At 30.7% G+C, this 5,401-nt stretch overlaps 1 non-coding gene across 1 annotated transcript; it reads left to right on the forward strand.

Moving 5' to 3' along the window:
* The first annotated feature begins 1,270 nt into the window (after nt 1–1,270).
* Nucleotides 1,271–1,377, forward strand: LOC139846068 (small nucleolar RNA R71). Its single transcript, XR_011758813.1, has one exon. It is a non-coding gene; the product is annotated as a small nucleolar RNA R71 (small nucleolar RNA).
* Nucleotides 1,378–5,401: the final 4,024 nt, after the last annotated feature.

Consider the following 5,401-nt stretch of genomic DNA (forward strand, 5'->3'; position numbering starts at 1 on the left):
GTTTAATTGAATGATAGTTCGTTAATTTAATATAAAGATTTATAATTGGACGTACCTATAAATAACCACATACACTCGATCGGACACGATGGGCGGGATATTTATAAGTACTAATAATCGTTCATTTAACCGGACACGGGAATGGATTAATAGTCAATGGACTTATTAACACAGGGGTGAATTATATACAAGGAAAATTGGTGTAATTATAGTTTAAGTCCCCAATTAGTTGGAATATTTGACTTCGGATATAAGGATAATTTGACGAGGACACTCGCACTTTATATTTATGACTGATGGACTATTATGGAAAAAACCAGACGGACATATTGAATAATCCAGGACAAAGGACAATTAACCCATGGTAACAAAGTAAAATCAACACGTCAAACATCATGATTATGGAAGTTTAAATAAGCATAATTCCTTTATTTCATATTTTATAGCAATTTTATTTACTGTCATTTTATTTATCGCATTTTACTTTATCGCACTTTAATTATTGTCATTTACTTTACGCTTTAAATTAAGTTTTATTTTCAATATTTTACATTAGGTTTTAACTGTGACTAAAGTTTTAAAATCGACAAACCGGTCATTAAACGGTAAAAACCCCCTTTTATAATAATATTACTACTTATATTTACATTTATATTTATACAAATCTAGTTTTAAAAATATAGCGTTAAACTTGGCTAGCTCCCTGTGGAACGAACCGGACTTACTAAAAACTACACTACTGTACGATTAGGTACACTGCCTATAAGTGTTGTAGCAAAGTTTAGGTATATTCACTTTATAAATAAATAAATAACTTGTGTAAAATTGTATCATTTTTAATAATATTTCCTAGTAAAATATAAGCTATTTCGTATACGCCTCTACGTACATCAAAGCCACTTCTTCTTTTTGAGCCATTGTTAAACCGGCATCACAATCTTTTCCTAAATGGAGACCTCCACAGTATTCACAACCTACCTTCATACTATGAATTTCCTTGGTGATTTTGTCCATGTTTCGAGCAACACCGTCTATTTTCACACTTAGGGAACTAAGGTCATCATAAGCACCGGCGCTATGGACTTGAGCATTACGAGTAATTGGTCATTCTTGATTCCACTCATGAGAATAATCGGCTTGTTTCTCGATTATCTCATAAGCCTCTTGCTCGGTTTTGTCCATGAGTGAACCTACGGCCGCTTGATCAATAGAAATTCGGGTTGCAACATCACAACCCTTGTAAAAAATTTGAACTTGTTGGAAGGTATCCAGACCATGGTTTGGACAACCTCTCAGCATTTTGGAAAATCGATTCCATGCTTCATATAAGGTTTCCATCAGCTTTTGACAGAATTGGGTAATTTCTTGTTGGAGTCTCGCGGACTTAGAAGCTGGAAAATATTTCTTAAGAAATTTTTCCATCATACCATCCCAAGTTTCTATCGTAGCCTCGGCCAATAAATCTTACCAACTTCGTGCTTCCCCGTGGAGTGTCCATGGGAAAAGTCTTAAAAATATGGCCTGATCAGTGTCTGGTTTAAGTTTGAATAGAAGACATATCTCTTGAAAAAGACGAGTATGTTCGTTTGCATCTTCATTCGGACCACCACCAAATTGACATCTGTTGTTAATCATTTGGAGAATAGGTCCTTTTATTTCAAATTTCTCTTCACCTGTGGGTGGAGTAATGGCACTACCTTGTCCAGTTCGGGTTGCTTTCATCTTGGCCGCCATTGATTGTCTTGGTACCACCTGCCTTGCCTCTCCTTCCATTTTAAAATTTGGGGGATGAACGGTTTCACCAAATTCAGAGTATCTTGGCTTGGTTGTACTTGCTTCTGAATCAAAAGTTTCTTGCTTTGATGAAGATTCAAAAAGTTCAAGTACTTCTTTTGGGATCCTACCAAGCTTTCTATCAGGTTCTGTAAGCGGTGTAAGTAATGGAGAATCTGAACTTCGGGTATGTGGCATATGCAACCTAAAATCTGTCAATCACACAACTAACAAAACTATTAAACGCACTGATTCTTATTAATAATTTAAAATAATTAAGAAACTACTTAATCACAAATTAGTTAACAATTCTATTTTGACACAAAACTGTCCCCGGCAGCGGCGCCAAAAACTTGATGTGCAAAACGTGGTATATGAATAGTTGTATGAAATAGTATGAAAAAATACCGATTAAAGATTGTTACACACTAACGGGCAGTGTACCCGATCGTGTAGTAGTATAAATAATTTTTTAGTTCCGTGTATCGTTCCAAGGACAGTTGTATTAGTCAAACTAGAATTAGAAACTATATTATGATTAACTAAGTAAATGAAACTTAAAGGTACAAGATATTATGTTTTTGTGGCTATTTAACGATTTAGCCAAATCAAAGAAGATTAAAAGTAAAAATAATATTTTTGGTCTTTTAAGTTTATATAATGAAAACAAGTGCAAAGAAAAACAAATAAGATAGTTTGATTAAGATCAAAGATACGAAATGTTCATCTAGATATTTTACCCTCGGTATTGGATGTAAGTTATATTGTTAAGACCCGATTGAATGAATATGTGTGTAAGTTACCTAATAGATTTACCAAGAGTTCTCTTTAGTAAACACACAAACTCGATTACAAGATCAAGGGTTCCCTTTTCTCTATAGTTCTTGTGTTTGTAACCAAATAACTATGATTTATATGCTAATCACCCAAATCGACTTGCCAAGAGTTCTCTTTAGCAAGTACTCAAGATAGAATTACTAAGTGGAGGGTTCCCTATCACTTAGACCTTTTTGTTTGTGACTAGTTGATTAGCTAGATCAAAGACTTGAATACCAATTGTCTTTTGCGTTCGCTCTACACAATTCATCCATATATCGTCTAATCGTTTTGATCTAATTTACTCCCTTGGTCTGGTTTAGTAAACAGTCAATCTAAGACAAGTTGATTGTAAATCAATATGATACATTAACAAGAGTTCTCTTTATCAACAACATATCAATTAACTAGATACAAATGATTTGACATCAATAAGCATGGTTCTTTAATTCAAGCTTTAATCTATCACACATAATACATTCAATCAATAAGTTTACATCCAATACTTTGGTTATTAATCTAGACAAACATTATAGAGTTTAGCCAATAATCATATTAACAAACAAAATAGCAATCAATTGATAAGTAGAATTCATTATTAAGAACAAGAAATCAACCTAATAGAGAATGAATCTTGGATGGAGAAAGTGTTGAATCTTGATTCTTGGATGTTAAGCCTCTTCAAAGAGCTCGGAGTTCTCCAAAATAACTCCTAAAATTGTCTTCTAACTCCTCTGGTTCGTATCTGCTCGTATCTGATCGTATCTGATCGTATCTCCCTTTTTAAAGTAGTAAAAGTTGGTCAAAAAGCAAAAGTAAGCTGAAACCTACTTCTGAACGGCGTCCAAGATAATGGACGGCGTCCAGTTGTAAAGGGCTGGACGGCGTCCAGATTTCTGGATGGCGTCCAGTTGTGAAGGGCTGGACGGCGTCCAGATTTCTGGACGGCGTCCAGTTGTGCTGAATTTTACTGTCTCGTTTTTTCATAATCTCCCTTCATTTGGACGGAGTCCCAATCATTTTGGACGGCGTCTAACATATCTGAAGCCTTGTTTTATCATTTTAGAGCATTAATTTGACCATAACTTGTATTGGAATCAACTATGATGAAATCGCAACTTACAGAACGGTCATAATTCACCAAAACTCTTTATAAACCACTTTCCGATACACTTTACATACCTTTGTGTATTACTTGTAGAAACATCCTTAACTATCCTTGATTCGAGAGTATTTCACACGATATTGGGAGATATATATATGATGTATTTGAGCAATATCACAACCCACACTCACACCACCATGTAAATTCCTTTACCTGCTAACGTTACTGTTTCTATTATTATTCATTAATCATCACCAACAATTACTTCCTTCTGTTTCTGTTTGATTGTCGAGATCAAAATCCCATGCAAACCCTCATCAAATTATTAACTGTTATCGAATGAGTGTGAACTGAATTAGGAGATTCAAGTCGATGCTTTTTATGTTTCTTTTCCTACGTGGCCGACAACTTTAAATAAGATAATCCCACTTGTATATTCTATTTTGAAAACGATTGTTACAGAGATCATCTCGGGCCACCGTTTTTTTTCTTTTTCTTTGTTTGGGCCGAATGAATTCTTCTTGGACTAGACAATTTGGGCTTATGAAGTTCTGTTGGGCTAAAGGAAACTTGGACTAGGGTATAGATATATATGACGAGTTGAATAACGTTGATGATGATATTGAATGGTGTTAACTGTAATGACATAATGATCATGAATGTTTGATGATGTTCTGTGATGATGATAATTAGATGATGATGATTTATGGTTGATAATGAAGATAGAAAAAGGATGACGATGATGAATTTATTACACAGTTTTGTACATAATATATATATATATATATATATATATATATATATATATATATATATATATATATATATATATATATATATATATATATATATCTATATATATAATATATATTTAAAAACGGTAGTTATAACTTGGAAGTGATCAGCGGCTCAATGGTTTAGGTGTGTGGTTGTTAAACGAAAGGTCTCGGGTTCGAGTCCGGGCTGAGGCAGATTATTTTCTTTTTGGAGCTTCTCCTCTTAAGGTAGTATTAATATTATTATTGTTATTATCATTAACATTAAAATTAATATTATAATTAAAAGTATTACTATCATTAGAATTATTATTATTATTATTATTATTATTATTATTATTATTATTATTATTATTATTATTATTATTATTATTATTATTATTATTATTATTATTATTATTATTAAACTAACACTAAATATTAAAATTATGATTATCATTATTATCATTAGTATTAATAGGATTATCAAGATTATTATTATTTTTATTATTATTATTAATATTATCATAAGTATTAGTATTATTAGTAGTATTATTATTATTATCATTATAGTATTAATATAAATATAAGTATCATTATTATTATTAGTAAAATCATTATTCTTATAGTTATTATTATTAGTATTCTTTATTATTAAAATTAACATTTTTATTAAAAGTATCATTTTTATTAAAGTTATTATTTTTATCATTAATATTAGAAGTATCATTTTTAACTCTATTATCATTATTATTATTTTTATCATTACTAATATTATTTTAGTATTATTATAATTTTAACAAATAAACGATATATGTATATATACAAAAATATATTTAATATATATAACATAACAAAATTAATATTTTTATTTATTTTAAATATATAAAATGAATATATGATACATATAGGTTATTAATATAAAAACGATATAACTAATATATATATATAT

The sequence above is a fragment of the Rutidosis leptorrhynchoides genome, chromosome 4, assembly GCF_046630445.1.
Source record: "Rutidosis leptorrhynchoides isolate AG116_Rl617_1_P2 chromosome 4, CSIRO_AGI_Rlap_v1, whole genome shotgun sequence".
Taxonomy (NCBI): Eukaryota; Viridiplantae; Streptophyta; class Magnoliopsida; order Asterales; family Asteraceae; genus Rutidosis; species Rutidosis leptorrhynchoides.